The sequence below is a fragment of the Oncorhynchus mykiss genome, chromosome 18, assembly GCF_057628025.1.
Source record: "Oncorhynchus mykiss isolate SJ-2025 chromosome 18, ASM5762802v1, whole genome shotgun sequence".
Lineage (NCBI taxonomy): Eukaryota > Metazoa > Chordata > Actinopteri > Salmoniformes > Salmonidae > Oncorhynchus > Oncorhynchus mykiss.
The window spans coordinates 68,215,968-68,234,882 of NC_143039.1; the positions used below are offsets into that span (position 1 = coordinate 68,215,968).

Sequence of the window (18,915 nt, forward strand, 5' to 3'; positions counted from 1 at the left end):
GTTCATACTACAGGGAACTAAATACCAAAACGCTAAAACGTTCATCTGACAGGGAACTAAATACCAAAACGCTACATACCAACTCTTCCACAGACAGCTGGAAACGGGTAGACCAAGTACATAACTATCAGTTAGCAAACTGGTTCAAATATCTGTGGGGAGGGATGGTCTGTGGGGGAGAGATGGTCTGTGGGGGAGGGATGGTCTGTGGGGGAGGGATGGTCTGTGGGGGAGGGATGGTCTGTGGTGGTGGGATGGTCTGTGGTGGTGGGATGGTCTGTGGTGGTGGGATGCTAAAAACAAAGCACTCACAAACATCTGACAAACACTAACCTCATTAGGACCAAAGTCTTCTTGAGTACAACTGCTGTGTTAGTGGAATGGGCAAGGTGAACAGATCCTATAATTTACCTGATTATTTATCTGTGAACAGTACAGTGTCTTAACTCCCTGATCTTACCGAATTTGCACTCACTTTATATTAAAAATTTTTTTATTTTTGTTCTACTGTATTATTGACTGTATGTTTTGTTCATTCCATGTGTAACTCTGTGTTGTTGTTTGTGTCGAACTGCTATGCTTTATCTTGGCCAGGTCGCAGTTGTAAATGTGAACTTGTTCTCAACTAGCCTACCTGGTTATATAAAGGTGAAATAAAAATAAATAAATAAAAACAGTCAACTCTGTTGAGCTGGCTGTAGGATAACAGAATGTCAAACCTCCTTGAGGGGGCTTTGTTGCCCTTAAATCAGAGAGAGACAGACAAACAGAGCGCAAGAGAGAAAGGAGGACTGTCAGGCAAGGTTTTCTACTCATAAATTGCGAAGGTTGCACTTGGAGGTGGGAAGGTGCCAAACTGCAGAGTATAATTTATGTGCACCCAGGCGCATTTGTGGTGAATCTGAATGAGCCCCCCACCCCCTCTCTCAAAGTGGAGATCCCAAATCAGCACTCCTTTCAGTCAGAAACCTAATCTGGGGACATATAGTAGGTATCAAGCGTCTCGGAGTAGGGGTGCTGATTTGGGATGAGTTTAGCTTTTTAGGGGCGGCAGGGTAGCCTAGTGGTTAGAGCGTTGGGCTAGTAACCGGAAGGTTGCAAGTTCAAATCCCAGAGCTAACAGGGTACAAATCTGTCGTTCTGCCCCTGAACAAAAGAATTTGTTCTTAACTGACTTGCCTAGTAAAATAAAGGTTTAAAAAATGGCTGATGATAATTCAGATTATTATGGACAGGGAGGACATGATCCTAGATCAGCAGTCCTACTCGGAGACTCTTGTTTATTACATACCCTTATCTCCACATTGTTACTGTGCTTAAACTCAATTCCTCTTCATCAATGAGGCTTATAATGGGATCCATTAGAGGGGAAAACCAAGGCTGGAACCATTAACATGGTGTCATTTTCAGTAAGACCCTTTAGGTTTTAGACATTTGTATTTAGTTGAGAAGTTGGCAGACGCTTGATATGACCAGTTAAACACTCTTTTCCCCTGTGTGTGTGTGTTATAACCAGTAAAACAGCATTTCCACTGTGTGTACATTCTTTTGACATACTGTTCTTCAGGTGTCTATAAAATTGATGATATTTTGCTGACACACATCACTTCTGGGCTGCTCGTCAAGGCCTTCCAGACCTGACACACATCACTTCTGGGCTGCTCGTCAAGGCCTTCCAGACCTGACACACATCACTTCTGGGCTGCTAGTCAAGGCCTTCCAGACCTGACACACCGGTCCTCCAGGAATGAAGAAAAGTTAGATTTAGGAAAAGGATGTGAGACTAGATTGTTTTGTAGAGTTATGGACACATCAAGTGTGTGACACCATATCAATTTTGACAAAGATTTGTACATTGTCACGATTTGACTTCCAAAATGATCGTCAGATGAAAGCATACAGTACACTACAACTTGTTAAAATCAGGCAATCTCAAATCATAAGCCTCATACCAAAACTCCTTAAGGCAGAACATGTAGATGCAACAGAGGAACGATGTAACGGTGGGCAACTATGAGGGCAGTCCTAATAATAACACATTTTTGGTTACTACATGATTCCATATGTGTTATTTCATAGTGTTGATGTCTTCACTATTATTCTACAATGTAGAAAATAGTAAAAATAAAGAAAAACCCTTGAATGAGTAGGTGTGTCCAAACTTTTGACTGGTGCTGTACATCAATCTGGCATGATGACACTGGCACTGCTGTGCCCGCCCACACACACACACACTCTGGTTAATGGAGCATGGATGAGGTGCTCCAGCCTGGTCTCATAGCAATAGACGTAACATAGTAAATGTAAATCCCAGGACACTCAACTTAGCTCAATATGTTACGTTTTGTACGGTTAAATGGTCGGGGTGGATGAGTGGGCATATAACGCAAACGTCTATAACGCGAACGTCTAGCAACCCAAAGGTTACGAGTTTAAATATCATCACAGACAACTTTAGCATTTTAGCTAATTAGCAAAATGCCAACTACATACTACTTTTTAGCTACAGTACTTTGCAACTACCTACCATGTTAGCTGCAACTCTTCCCTTAACCTAAACTTAAACCTAACCCCTAGCCTGGCTAACGTTAGCCATCTAGCTAACATTTAGCAAATTCGTAACATATTGCACGTTTGGCAAATTCGTAACATAAAATACAAATTGTAATTCATAACATATCATACAAAATGGGCAATGAACATGAACAAATTCATTCATACAAAATGTAACATACTAAAGGGAGTGTCCCAGATTTACATATAGAATAATATGAAAATGCTCTGACACCAGGTTGGGGGCTCAGAAACTGCATTGCCCTCTGGGAAGAGGCCTCTGAAATAATCAATAGTCAAAAACACACAAGACAGTCAGATGAAGCTCAAATAACATGAGAGTGGAGGCTGCTGAGGTGAGAACAGCTCATAATAATGGCTGGAACGGACAAAATGGAACGGAATCAAACTGTTTTTGATACCATTCCACTGATTCCACTCCAGCCATTACCATGAGCCCGTCCTCCCCAATTAAGTTGCCACCAACCTCCTGGGGTGTGTGTGTGTGTGTGTCTTAGATCTCAAAACAACCATTTCTTGTAGGAGAGCATCAAAGCACTTCAATATAATGATCCAATCTGTAGAAAACATCTGCTGGCAAACTGCTGCCTGAATGCATCTTCTAGCCTACAATAATTCCCACAATGTGATTAATGACATTGAATTTACTGTGGTTCAAACGATAGCCTGCATGCATGCATCTCCATCCCATAATGAAGACAAGTAAAACTGGAGGGAGTGAATAGGCTCAAAAACACCTGCATTGGAAGCAGGGGGAAATGGGGTGCGGACTTCTCTCCTGTAATTCAGGTTAATTTACACAACAGTGGCCAAAGCTGAATCTGGGACTTCTCTCCTGTAATTCAGGTTTGTTTACACAACAGTGGCCAAAACTGAATCTGGGATTTCTCTCCTGTAATCCAGGTTTGTTTACCTAACAGTGGCCAAAACTGAATCTGGGACTTCTCTCCTGTAATTCAGGTTTGTTTACACAACAGTGGCCAAAGCTGAATCTGGGACTTCTCTCCTGTAATTCAGGTTTGTTTACACAACAGTGGCCAAAGCTGAATCTGGGACTTCTCTCCTGTAATTCAGGTTTGTTTACACAACAGTGGCCAAAGCTGAATCTGGGACTTCTCTCCTGTAATTCAGGTTTGTTTACACAACAGTGGCCAAAGCTGAATCTGGGACTTCTCTCCTGTAATTCAGGTTTGTTTACACAACAGTGGCCAAAGCTGAATCTGGGACTTCTCTCCTGTAATCCAGGTTTGTTTACACAAAAGTGGCCAAAGCTGAATCTGGGACTTCTCTCCTGTAATCCAGGTTTGTTTACACAACAGTGGCCAAAACTGAATCTGGGACTTCTCTCCTGTAATTCAGGTTTGTTTACACAACAGTGGCCAAAGCTGAATCTGGGACTTCTCTCCTGTAATCCAGGTTTGTTTACACAACAGTGGCCAAAACTGAATCTGGGATTTCTCTCCTGTAATCCAGGTTTGTTTACAGTGGACAATGCAACCAGGGATAAAGTCTGGACAGGGGTGTTTTGTAAACAAGCTATGCACTTGTGTTTCAACAAACAACGAACAACGACTACATACGATAACTTTTTCATTGGAATTCCAGTGCAGGGGAATTGTATACTGGCCGCGGACGCGCCAACTTCATGAGCCGCCGAACTGTTTTGAGCGAGCTTGTCAATCAACAGAGCAGCACCCAGAACCGCGGCGCCCACTCCTGCAGAAAAGTAGCCGACTGATAACATTTCCAGGGCGCCCAAACTATTCTACTGTATCAATGTACCAATAGCAGATATACTGGCTACAGTAGCGAGTCGAACACCGACTTTTGACAATTTATTGAGCAGTTAATTCTGGCGTGTATCCTAAACTAGTAGACGCAAAGAAGAAACGGCATGCTTTCTATTAGGCTAAATGAAATTACGTTTTATTTTTTACCAACCTGGCCAAGCGATGGAACTTCTCATGTAGCAAAACGCTGATGTTCAGAGTTTGTGTCACAGTCAGTCGTGCGTGCGTATTCTGTCCCTCTCCTCCGCTCCGCTCCAGATTATGTTTTCACTTCCTCTTTTTCTCTGCCGTCTGCTGGTTGGCTCCTCTCCTCCGAGATTCAAGCAACGATGCTAGGGATTTTGACCAATTAAAACACAACAAATCCCGACAATCGAATGGGGCGACAGGACACTCCCCGTTAATGGGTTGCAATCAATGACTGTATGGTGTCAATTCATATATTTCATCACTTTCTCTGATGTCCTTCATTTATTAGTAGGTTTAGGCCTATAACCGCATGGTCGGGACGGAATGCTTGTTAGAGATGTAGCCCAGAATATTATGTCATCGTTGAACCTCGGATAAGCGCTGCAGAGGGCTCAAGGAACAATGTATTTAATAATTCATAGCTATCGATCCATTCATACATAAAACAGACAGCATCTGGGGGTGGGGTGTTATAACCGTTATCTGAAACAGATGATAATAATAGACAATTATATAAAGAGTACAGTACAGTCAATACCAGACTTGATTAAATTCATGCCACCTACATCTACTTCCAATATCTAGGCTGCCCCGCAAGAGAGAAAGAGAGAGGAAGGGAGGAGGGGGAGAGAGAGTGAGAAACGACAGAGAGGGGGAGGGAGAAAGGGAGGAGGGGGAGAGAGAGAGAGAAACGACAGAGAGGGGGAGGGAGAAAGGGGAGAGGGGGAGGGAGAAAGGGGAGAGGGGGAGAGAGAGCGAGAAACGACAGAGAGGGGGAGGGAGAAAGGGGAGAGGGGGAGAGATAAAGAGAGGGATGGAGAAAGGGGAGAGGGGGAGAGATAAAGAGAGGGATGGAGAAAGGAGAGAGGGGAAGAGAGAGCGAGAAACGACGGAGAGGGGGAGGGAGATAGGGGAGGGGGGGAGAGAGAGAGAGAAACGACAGAGAGGGGGAGGGAGAAAGGGGAGAGGGGGAGGGAGAAAGGGGAGAGGGGGAGAGAGAGCGAGAAACGACAGAGAGGGGGAGGGAGAAAGGGGAGAGGGGGAGAGATAAAGAGAGGGATGGAGAAAGGAGAGAGGGGGAGAGAGAGCGAGAAACGACGGAGAGGGGGAGGGAGAAAGGGGAGAGGGGGAGAGAGAGAGAGAAACGACAGAGAGGGGGAGGGAGAAAGGGGAGAGGGGGAGGGAGAAAGGGGAGAGGGGGAGAGAGAGCGAGAAACGATGGAGAGTGGGAGGGAGAAAGGGGAGAGGGGGAGAGAGAGCGAGAAACGACAGAGAGGGGGAGGGAGAAAGGGGAGAGGGGGAGGGAGAAAGGGGAGAGGGGGAGAGAGAGCGAGAAACGACAGAGAGGGGGAGGGAGAAAGGGGAGAGGGGGAGAGATAAAGAGAGGGATGGAGAGAGAGGAAGAGAGTTAGAGACATCTATGAGTGATATGAACTGGTGCCACCGTGCCAGGCACACAGCTCTCCTCTCCACAGTACAGCGTCAGGATTTAAACAGGATCATGTGCCTCTACTGTCTGTCTGGCATATAATTTGGGCTAATGGTGGCCAAACACCCATCCTTTCTCTGTGTGACTGAAACCCATGGCTTTCTCTCTGGTACTAGATCTGGTAGGACAAGATGATGGAAGATATGAAATATGACAAGCAAAAAGATAGATCAGTAATGAGTGCATAATATTTGATAATACTCTGTCACATTAACTGTGTCAATTGTGAAAAAACAGACACAGAAATGATATAAAGAAATCCTGTTTTATGCTATTATTCCATGTTAGGGGCCGATGCTATGGCAGTTTATGGCAAAGAAAAATTGCATACATAAAATGGAAGATCGTTAATGTTACTGATAGTCTGAAGAGCATCCACAGATGGACTATCCAAATAAAGTGTTACCAACCCTAGCCTTTTCTCCTGCCCCATAAAATAGTGGTTCAATATGGAAGCTTTTCTATCTTAACTTTGCCAAAGTGTCTGCCTCAAAGCAGCAGTGTCTCAGTGATCATCTAGGAGATTCATGTCTGTCTCTGCTCAGAGAGAGAGAGAGGGCTACGTGGTGCAGCTGGGACACTGTTTAAATGCTGTTGATTTCTCTGAGGCCTTTGTCAAAGCACCAGAGAAAGGAAAGGGGGGAGTTGCCATGGAAAGGAGGATAAGAGAGGGATGCTGAAAGGAGAGATCAAATGAAGCTTTCCGTTACTAGGAAACACCTTTAGGCCTAACTTCATGCAGAATCCACTAGGACACTAATCAAAGTTCAAATACGTCTTTCTCCCCTTAAGGACTGCTTAAAGTCCTCTAATTGGGGTCATTAAAATAAGATTTATAGTTTTGATAACACACGTCTCTAAATAGACATCCTATCATTAGAGAAGGGCAAAGTGGAGAACTCTTGATGTGGCCTGCAGTGTGTGTTTGTTACCAACTACAAAATGTCACATTAGTGAGTAACCTATTCTACCCTGGGATTTCTGAGGACTTTCAAGATCAAAGGGAAAGTAAAAAAGAAAGGCGCACCACGGCACTCTTCATATAATTCATTAAAATGACTTTATTTTTATGGGATGTTCAATTGAAACAAACCTTAAAAACTCTTGATGCGTTTCGGCTGCGTGGCCTTCGTCAAGTGAAAGTGTTTTCTTTCCTGTACCTTTAAAAAGGAAACAGTGCTAACTCCTGGGACATTAATGGGACAGTGATTAGCACCGGGACATTATAGGGGATGGAGATGTGGAAGAAACATGAACATGGGCCGCCCCCTGCACAGTAGGGTGTTGACGAACGCTGGAGCTTCAACATGTACAGGACCCATACAAGGCAAGCAGGAACAAGCTCCGCAAATCCATTAGGGACGTAAAAAGGCAAAGACTCAAACTTGAATTGACGTTGGCTATTCACACGGCCCTAACATATCTGGACAAGAGGTACATCTTCACTACCGGTCAAACGTTTTACAACACCTATTCATTCAAGGGTTTCTCTTTACTTTTTTTTTTACTGTTTTCTACATTGTAGAATAATAGTGAATACATCAAAACTAATAAATAACACGTGGAATCATGTAGTAACCAAAAAAGTCTAAATAGATATTATGTTTGAGATTCTTCAAATAGCCACTTGCCTTGAAGACAGCTGTGCACCCTCTTGGCATTCTCTCAACCAGCCTCACCTGAAATGCTTTTCCAATAGTCTTGAAGGAGTTCCCACATATGCTGAGCACTTGTTGGCTGCTTTTCCTTCACTCTAGTCCGACACATCCCAAACCATCTCAATTTGGTTGAGGTCGGGGGATTGTGGAGGCCAGGTCATCTCATGCAGCACTCCATCACTCTGCTTCTTGGTCAAATAACCCTTACATAACTCACAAAGACACAGCAGTTGGAATCAAAAATCTCCTATTGGACTCCAGACCAAAGGACAAATTATCACGGATCTAATGTCCATTGTTCGTGTTTCTTGGCCCGAGCAAGTCTCTTCTTATTATTGGTGTCCTTAGTAGTGGTTTCTTTGCAGAAATTCGACCATGAAGGCCTGATTCACACAGTCTCCTCTGAACAGTGGATGTTGAGATGTGTCTGTTACTTGAACTCTGTGATGCATTTATTTGGGCTGCAATTGCTGAGGCTGGTAACTCTAATGAACGTATCCTCTGCAGCAAAGGTAACTCTGGGTCTTCCATTCCTGTGGCAGTCCTCATGAGAGCCAGTTTCATCATAGTGCTTGATGATTTTTGCAACTGCACTTGAATGACCTTTCAAAGTTATTGAAATTGTCCCTATTGACTGACCTTCATGTCTTAAAGTAATGATGGACTGTCGTTTCTCTTTGCTTATTTGAGCTGTTCATGCCATAATATGGACTTGGTCTATACCCCCCTACCTTGTCACAACTGATTGTCTAAAACGCATTAAAGAAAATCCATAACTTCACTTTTGTTATTTGAAATGCATTCCAGGTTACTACCTCATGAAGCTGGTTGAGAGAATGCCAAGGGTGTGCAAAGCTGTCATCAAGGCAAAGGGTGGCTATTTGAAGAATCTCATATATAAAATACATTTAGATTTGTTTAACACTTTGTTGGTTACTACATGATTCCATATGTGTTACTTCATAGTTTTGATGCCTTCACTATTATTCAACAATGTATAAAAATAAAAATAAAGAAAAACCCTTCAATGAGTAGGTGTTATACAACTTTTGACCGGTAGTGTATGTGAGAATGCTGTTCATTGACTTCAGTTCAGCATTCAACACTATTGTTCCCTCCAAGCTTGACACCAAGCTCAGAGCCCTGGATCCTGGACTTCCTGACAGGCAGCCAAAAGGCTGTGAGGATTGGCAACAACACCTCCTCCACACTGACTCTTAACACAGGGGCCCCCCAGGGGTGTGTCCTCAGCCCTCTGCTGAACTCCCTGTTAACCTATAACTGTGTGGCTTTGCACGACACCAACATCAACTTTGCTGACGACACCACGTTGTAGGCCTGATAGCCAACAATGACAAGTCAGCCTATAGGGAGGAGGTAAGAACTGGCATTGTGGTGCCAAGACAACCTCTCCCTCAACGTCAGCAAAACAAAGGAGTTGTTGTTGACTTCAGGAAACAGAGGTAACACACCCGATCCACATCAACAGGACTGCAGTAGAAAGCGTCAGACGTTTTCAGTTCCTCTGCGCTCACATCACCAAGGACTTGACATGGATCACCTCCACCATTCTTGTCAAGAGGGTGCACCAGTGTCTCTACTTCCTAAGGTAGCTGACACTCCGGGTCTTCTCCAAATACGATCACTACACAATCGAGAGCGTCCTGACCGGTTGCATCACGGCCTGGTAACGGAATCGCTCCGTCCATGACCGCAAGGCCCTGCAGCGGGTGGTGAAGATGGCCCAGTATATCACTGGGACAGTGCTCCCACCCATCCAGGACATCTACTCGAAATGGTGCCTGAGGAAGGTCCACAGCATCGAGGACCCCACACACCCCAGCCACGAGCTGTTCTCTCCCTTACCGGGAAAACAGTATCAGAGTAGGAGGTCTGAATCCAACAGCCTCAGAGACAGTTTCTATCTACAAGCTGAACTGAATCTGGACTGACTCTCCACACTTTAGTACACATGCACTCACATACACACCCACTCACATACACACCCACTCACATACACACCCACTCACATCACTACTGCTACCAGACTCATATTATTATAGCTAAATACTGCACAATTTAAATACTTGCCCGCCCAATTCCCCATCCCCAAAACACATTGGACTATAAATTGTGCCTTCCCGTATTTTGCTAATGCTAAAATGTTTATTTTATTCTCCTGAGCCATTTACTTACTGTTCGTATTCTCATCTTGTATTTCTTATTGTTGTTGCATTGTCAAGAAGGAACCTACAAGTGAGTATTCCATTGGATGGTGTACACCATGTGGGTCCTGTACATACAACTAATACAACCAGAAATGTAAAATCATCTGGAAATGAACAGAAAACGACAGGCGATGTGCTGTGGTCAGAGGTGATAGAAGGACGGCCACTCACTAGGCGTCCATGTTGGTCAGTCTTGACCTTGTCCCTATCAATGAAACAAACAAAATGCACGCAGTTGAAAAATATTGGAAGAGGTACGGAAAAGACAAACACAAAGTGAATAATGACAAAATGAAGGAATGCTTTACTTGCATCTTCAAGGTTTATGTGAGGAGTCAACATAAAATAAACACACTGAAATACATTCTCTCCCTTCGTCCAGTGAAATATGTCAATTCCAATCTCAATTTATTCCAAATACTTCTAGGATCGTAGTAAACATTCAAACATCCAGCGACCTCTTGTAAAAGATGAATAAAGGAAAACATTTTGCTTCAATTTTCCCCACTGTTTTCATCGTACAGGCCTACAATAAACTATTTATACCTGCAATTTGACCAGGAAGTTGATGAAAACGGTCACGTAACACAGAAGAACGATCTCTACCAACATTCTGTTTGTGGAACATGTTTAGACTGAGACGTAACTCCTACCTCTGCCCATTGATATGGTTCTGGTACTCCCTTTATATGGTACTGGTACTCCCTGTATATGGTACTCCCTGTATATGGTACTGGTACTCCCTGTATATGGTAATCCCTGTATATTGTACTGGTACTCCCTGTATATGGTTCTGGTACTCCCTGTATATGGTACTGGTACTCCCTGTATATGGTACTGGTACTCCCTGTATATGGTTCTGGTACTCCCTGTATATGGTTCTGGTACTCCCTGTATATGGTACTGGTACTCCCTGTATATGGTACTGGTACTCCCTGTATATGGTACTCCCTGTATATGGTACTCCCTGTATATGGTACTGGTACTCCCTGTATATGGTACTGGTACTCCCTGTATATTGTTCTGGTACTCCATGTATATGGTACTGGTACTCCCTGTATATGGTTCTGGTACTCCATGTATATGGTTCTGGTACTCCCTGTATATGGTACTGGTACTCCCTGTATATGGTACTGGTACTCCCTGTATATGGTACTCCCTGTATATGGTACTGGTACTCCCTGTATATGGTACTGGTCCTCCCTGTATATGGTTCTGGTACTCCCTGTATATGGTACTGGTACTCCCTGTATATGGTACTGGTACTCCCTGTATATGGTACTGGTACTCCCTGTATATGGTACTGGTACTCCCTGTATATGGTACTGGTACTCCCTGTATATGGTTCTGGTACTCCCTGTATATGGTACTCCCTGTATATGGTACTGGTACTCCCTGTATATGGTTCTGGTACTCCCTGTATATGGTACTGGTACTCCCTGTATATGGTACTGGTACTCCCTGTATATGGTACTGGTACTCCCTGTATATGGTTCTGGTACTCCCTGTATATGGTTCTGGTACTCCCTGTATATGGTTCTGGTACTCCCTGTATATGGTACTCCCTGTATATGGTACTGGTACTCCCTGTATATGGTTCTGGTACTCCCTGTATATGGTACTGGTACTCCCTGTATATGGTACTGGTACTCCCTGTATATGGTTCTGGTACTCCCTGTATAAGGTACTGGTACTCCCTGTATATGGTACTGGTACTCCCTGTATATGGTTCTGGTACTCCCTGTATATGGTTCTGGTACTCTCTGTATATGGTACTGGTACTCCCTGTATATGGTACTGGTAATCCCTGTATATTGTACTGGTACTCCCTGTATAAGGTACTGGTACTCCCTGTATATGGTACTGGTACTCCCTGTATATGGTTCTGGTACTCCCTGTATATGGTTCTGGTACTCCCTGTATATGGTACTGGTACTCCCTGTATATGGTACTGGTAATCCCTGTATATTGTACTGGTACTCCCTGTATATGGTGCTGGTACTCCCTGTATATGGTACTCCCTGTATATGGTTCTGGTACTCCCTGTATATGGTACTGGTACTCCCTGTATATGGTACTGGTACTCCCTGTATATGGTTCTGGTACTCCCTGTATATGGTACTGGTACTCCCTGTATATGGTTCTGATACTCCCTGTATATGGTACTCCCTGTATATGGTGCTGGTACTCCCTGTATATGGTACTCCCTGTATATGGTTCTGGTACTCCCTGTATATGGTACTGGTACTCCCTGTATATGGTACTGGTACTCCCTGTATATGGTTCTGGTACTCCCTGTATATGGTACTGGTACTCCCTGTATATGGTTCTGATACTCCCTGTATATGGTACTCCCTGTATATGGTTCTGGTACTCCCTGTATATTGTACTGGTACTCCCTATATATGGTACTGGTACTCCCTGTATATGGTACTCCCTGTATATGGTTCTGGTACTCCCTGTATATGGTACTGGTACTCCCTGTATATGGTTCTGGTACTCCCTGTATATGGTTCTGGTACTCCCTGTATATGGTACTGGTACTCCCTGTATATGGTACTGGTACTCCCTGTATATGGTACTGGTACTACCTGTATATGGTACTAGTTCTCCCTGTATATGGTACTGGTACTCCCTGTATATGGTTCTGGTACTCCCTGTATATGGTTCTGGTACTCCCTGTATATGGTACTCCCTGTATATGGTTCTTGTACTCCCTGTACAGTGCCTTGAGAAAGTATTCGGCCCCCTTGAACTTTGCAACCTTTTGCCACATTTCAGGCTTCAAACATAAAGATATAAAACTGTATTTTTTTGTGAAGAATCAACAACAAGTGGGACACAATCATGAAGTGGAACGACAATTATAGGATATTTCAAACTTTTTTAACAAATCAAAAACTGCAAAATTGGGCGTGCAAAATTATTCAGCCCCTTTACTTTCAGTGCAGCAAACTCTCTCCAGAAGTTCAGTGAGGATCTCTGAATGATCCAATGTTGACCTAAATGACTAATGATGATAAATACAATCCACCTGTGTGTAATCAAGTCTCCGTATAAATGCACCTGCACTGTGATAGTCTCAGAGGTCCGTTAAAAGCGCAGAGAGCATCATGAAGAACAAGGAACACACCAGGCAGGTCCGAGATACTGTTGTGAAGAAGTTTAAAGCCGGATTTGGATAAAAAAAGATTTCCCAAGCTTTAAACATCCCAAGGAGCACTGTGCAAGCGATACTATTGAAATGGAAGGAGTATCAGACCACTGCAAATCTACCAAGACCTGGCCGTCCCTCTAAACTTTCAGCTCATACAAGGAGAAGACTGATCAGAGATGCAGCCAAGAGGCCCATGATCACTCTGGATGAACTGCAGAGATCTACAGCTGAGGTGGGAGACTCTGTCCATAGGACAACAATCAGTCGTATATTGCACAAATCTGGCCTTTATGGAAGAGTGGCAAGAAGAAAGCCATTTCTTAAAGATATCCATAAAAAGTGCCGTTTAAAGTTTGCCACAAGCCACCTGGGAGACACACCAAACATGTGGAAGAAGGTGCTCTGGTCAGATGAAACCAAAATTGAACTTTTTGGCAACAATGCAAAACGTTATGTTTGGCGTAAAAGCAACACAGCTGAACACACCATCCCCACTGTCAAACATGGTGGTGGCAGCATCATGGTTTGGGCCTGCTTTTCTTCAGCAGGGACAGGGAAGATGGTTAAAATTGATGGGAAGCTGGATGGAGCCAAATACAGGACCATTCTGGAAGACAACCCGATGGAGTCTGCAAAAGACCTGAGACTGGGACGGAGATTTGTCTTCCAACAAGACAATGATCCAAAACATAAAGCAAAATCTACAATGGAATGGTTCAAAAATAAACATATCCAGGTGTTAGAATGGCCAAGTCAAAGTCCAGACCTGAATCCAATCGAGAATCTGTGGAAAGAACTGAAAACTGCTGTTCACAAATGCTCTCCATCCAACCTCACTGAGCTCGAGCTGTTTTGCAAGGAGGAATGGGAAAAAAATTCAGTCTCTCGATGTGCAAAACTGATAGAGACATACCCCAAGCGACTTACAGCTGTAATCGCAGCAAAAGGTGGCGCTACAAAGTATTAACTTAAGGGGGCTGAATAATTTTGCACGCCCAATTTTTCAGTTTTTGATTTGTTAAAAAAGTTTGAAATATCCAATAAATGTCGTTCCACTTCATGATTGTGTCCCACTTGTTGTTGATTCTTCACAAAAAAATACAGTTTTAAATCTTTATGTTTGAAGCCTGAAATGTGGCAAAAGGTCGCAAAGTTCAAGGGGGCCGAATACTTTCGCAAGGCACTGTATATGGTACTGGTACTCCCTGTATATGGTGCTGGTACACCCTGTATATGGTACTGGTACTACCTGTATATGGTACTGGTACTCCCTGTATATGGTTCTGGTACTCCCTGTATATGGTACTGGTACTCCCTGTATATGGTACTGGTACTCCCTGTATATGGTACTCCCTGTATATGGTTCTGGAACTCCCTGTATATGGTACTGGTACTCCCTGTTTATGGTACTCCCTGTATATGGTTCTGGTACTCCATGTATATGGTACTCCCTGTATATGGTACTTGTACTCCCTGTATATGGTACTGGTACTCCCTGTATATGGTTCTGGTACTCCCTGTATATGGTACTGGTACTCCCTGTATATGGTACTGGTACTCCCTGTATATGGTACTGGTACTCCCTGTATATGGTACTGGTACTACCTGTATATGGTACTGGTACTCCCTGGATATGGTTCTGGTACTCCCTGTATATGGTACTGGTAATCCCTGTATATGGTACTGGTACTCCCTGTATATGGTACTGGTACTCCCTGTATATGGTACTCCCTGTATATGGTACTGGTACTCCCTGTTTATGGTACTCCCTGTATATGGTACTGGTACTCCCTGTATATGGTTCTGGTACTCCCTGTATATGGTACTGGTACTCCCTGTATATGGTTCTGGTACTCCCTGTATATGGTACTGGTACTCCCTGTATATGGTACTGGTACTCCCTGTATATGGTTCTGGTACTCCCTGTATATGGTACTCCCTGTATATGGTACTGGTACTCCCTGTTTATGGTACTCCCTGTATATGGTTCTGGTACTCCATGTATATGGTACTCCCTGTATATGGTACTGGTACTCCCTGTATATGGTACTCCATGTATATGGTACTCCCTGTATATGGTTCTGGTACTCCCTGTATATGGTACTGGTACTACCTGTATATGGTACTGGTACTCCCTGTATATGGTACTGGTACTACCTGTATATGGTACTGGTACTCCCTGTATATGGTACTGGTACTCCCTGTATATGGTGCTGGTACTCCCTGTATATGGTACTCCCTGTATATGGTTCTGGTACACCCTGTATGTGGTACTGGTACTCCCTGTATATGGTACTGGTACTCCCTGTATATGGTACTGGTACTCCCTGTATATGGTTCTGGTACTCCATGTATATGGTTCTGGTACTCCCTGTATATGGTACTGGTACTCCCTGTATATGGTACTGGTACTCCCTGTATATGGTACTCCCTGTATATGGTACTGGTACTCCCTGTATATGGTACTGGTCCTCCCTGTATATGGTTCTGGTACTCCCTGTATATGGTACTGGTACTCCCTGTATATGGTACTGGTACTCCCTGTATATGGTACTGGTACTCCCTGTATATGGTACTGGTACTCCCTGTATATGGTACTGGTACTCCCTGTATATGGTTCTGGTACTCCCTGTATATGGTACTCCCTGTATATGGTACTGGTACTCCCTGTATATGGTTCTGGTACTCCCTGTATATGGTACTGGTACTCCCTGTATATGGTACTGGTACTCCCTGTATATGGTACTGGTACTCCCTGTATATGGTTCTGGTACTCCCTGTATATGGTTCTGGTACTCCCTGTATATGGTTCTGGTACTCCCTGTATATGGTACTCCCTGTATATGGTACTGGTACTCCCTGTATATGGTTCTGGTACTCCCTGTATATGGTACTGGTACTCCCTGTATATGGTACTGGTACTCCCTGTATATGGTTCTGGTACTCCCTGTATAAGGTACTGGTACTCCCTGTATATGGTACTGGTACTCCCTGTATATGGTTCTGGTACTCCCTGTATATGGTTCTGGTACTCTCTGTATATGGTACTGGTACTCCCTGTATATGGTACTGGTAATCCCTGTATATTGTACTGGTACTCCCTGTATAAGGTACTGGTACTCCCTGTATATGGTACTGGTACTCCCTGTATATGGTTCTGGTACTCCCTGTATATGGTTCTGGTACTCCCTGTATATTGTACTGGTACTCCCTGTATATGGTGCTGGTACTCCCTGTATATGGTACTCCCTGTATATGGTTCTGGTACTCCCTGTATATGGTACTGGTACTCCCTGTATATGGTACTGGTACTCCCTGTATATGGTTCTGGTACTCCCTGTATATGGTACTGGTACTCCCTGTATATGGTTCTGATACTCCCTGTATATGGTACTCCCTGTATATGGTGCTGGTACTCCCTGTATATGGTACTCCCTGTATATGGTTCTGGTACTCCCTGTATATGGTACTGGTACGCCCTGTATATGGTACTGGTACTCCCTGTATATGGTTCTGGTACTCCCTGTATATGGTACTGGTACTCCCTGTATATGGTTCTGATACTCCCTGTATATGGTACTCCCTGTATATGGTTCTGGTACTCCCTGTATATTGTACTGGTACTCCCTATATATGGTACTGGTACTCCCTGTATATGGTACTCCCTGTATATGGTTCTGGTACTCCCTGTATATGGTACTGGTACTCCCTGTATATGGTTCTGGTACTCCCTGTATATGGTTCTGGTACTCCCTGTATATGGTACTGGTACTCCCTGTATATGGTACTGGTACTCCCTGTATATGGTACTGGTACTACCTGTATATGGTACTAGTTCTCCCTGTATATGGTACTGGTACTCCCTGTATATGGTTCTGGTACTCCATGTATATGGTTCTGGTACTCCCTGTATATGGTACTGGTACTCCCTGTATATGGTACTGGTACTCCCTGTATATGGTACTCCCTGTATATGGTACTGGTACTCCCTGTATATGGTACTGGTCCTCCCTGTATATGGTTCTGGTACTCCCTGTATATGGTACTGGTACTCCCTGTATATGGTACTGGTACTCCCTGTATATGGTACTGGTACTCCCTGTATATGGTACTGGTACTCCCTGTATATGGTACTGGTACTCCCTGTATATGGTTCTGGTACTCCCTGTATATGGTACTCCCTGTATATGGTACTGGTACTCCCTGTATATGGTTCTGGTACTCCCTGTATATGGTACTGGTACTCCCTGTATATGGTACTGGTACTCCCTGTATATGGTACTGGTACTCCCTGTATATGGTTCTGGTACTCCCTGTATATGGTTCTGGTACTCCCTGTATATGGTTCTGGTACTCCCTGTATATGGTACTCCCTGTATATGGTACTGGTACTCCCTGTATATGGTTCTGGTACTCCCTGTATATGGTACTGGTACTCCCTGTATATGGTACTGGTACTCCCTGTATATGGTTCTGGTACTCCCTGTATAAGGTACTGGTACTCCCTGTATATGGTACTGGTACTCCCTGTATATGGTTCTGGTACTCCCTGTATATGGTTCTGGTACTCTCTGTATATGGTACTGGTACTCCCTGTATATGGTACTGGTAATCCCTGTATATTGTACTGGTACTCCCTGTATAAGGTACTGGTACTCCCTGTATATGGTACTGGTACTCCCTGTATATGGTTCTGGTACTCCCTGTATATGGTTCTGGTACTCCCTGTATATTGTACTGGTACTCCCTGTATATGGTGCTGGTACTCCCTGTATATGGTACTCCCTGTATATGGTTCTGGTACTCCCTGTATATGGTACTGGTACTCCCTGTATATGGTACTGGTACTCCCTGTATATGGTTCTGGTACTCCCTGTATATGGTACTGGTACTCCCTGTATATGGTTCTGATACTCCCTGTATATGGTACTCCCTGTATATGGTGCTGGTACTCCCTGTATATGGTACTCCCTGTATATGGTTCTGGTACTCCCTGTATATGGTACTGGTACTCCCTGTATATGGTACTGGTACTCCCTGTATATGGTTCTGGTACTCCCTGTATATGGTACTGGTACTCCCTGTATATGGTTCTGATACTCCCTGTATATGGTACTCCCTGTATATGGTTCTGGTACTCCCTGTATATTGTACTGGTACTCCCTATATATGGTACTGGTACTCCCTGTATATGGTACTCCCTGTATATGGTTCTGGTACTCCCTGTATATGGTACTGGTACTCCCTGTATATGGTTCTGGTACTCCCTGTATATGGTTCTGGTACTCCCTGTATATGGTACTGGTACTCCCTGTATATGGTACTGGTACTCCCTGTATATGGTACTGGTACTACCTGTATATGGTACTAGTTCTCCCTGTATATGGTACTGGTACTCCCTGTATATGGTTCTGGTACTCCCTGTATATGGTTCTGGTACTCCCTGTATATGGTACTCCCTGTATATGGTTCTTGTACTCCCTGTACAGTGCCTTGAGAAAGTATTCGGCCCCCTTGAACTTTGCAACCTTTTGCCACATTTCAGGCTTCAAACATAAAGATATAAAACTGTATTTTTTTGTGAAGAATCAACAACAAGTGGGACACAATCATGAAGTGGAACGACAATTATAGGATATTTCAAACTTTTTTAACAAATCAAAAACTGCAAAATTGGGCGTGCAAAATTATTCAGCCCCTTTACTTTCAGTGCAGCAAACTCTCTCCAGAAGTTCAGTGAGGATCTCTGAATGATCCAATGTTGACCTAAATGACTAATGATGATAAATACAATCCACCTGTGTGTAATCAAGTCTCCGTATAAATGCAC

General features: G+C 43.8%; 1 protein-coding gene across 7 annotated transcripts in view; it reads right to left on the reverse strand.

The window, feature by feature from the left end:
* The window catches only part of LOC110496650 (engulfment and cell motility protein 1), a 171,653-nt gene extending 166,664 nt beyond the window's left edge, over positions 1–4,989 (reverse strand). For 3 of the 7 annotated variants that reach the window (XM_090209218.1, XM_090209216.1, XM_036953431.2), the window contains exon 1: positions 4,516–4,657. The gene's annotated coding sequence lies outside the window, so the exon portion shown is untranslated. Of the gene's footprint in view, positions 1–4,515 lie in introns of all 7 variants that reach the window. The other 4 variants (XM_036953435.2, XM_036953432.2, XM_036953429.2 and 1 more) reach the window with 3 other exon arrangements.
* Positions 4,990–18,915: the final 13,926 nt, after the last annotated feature.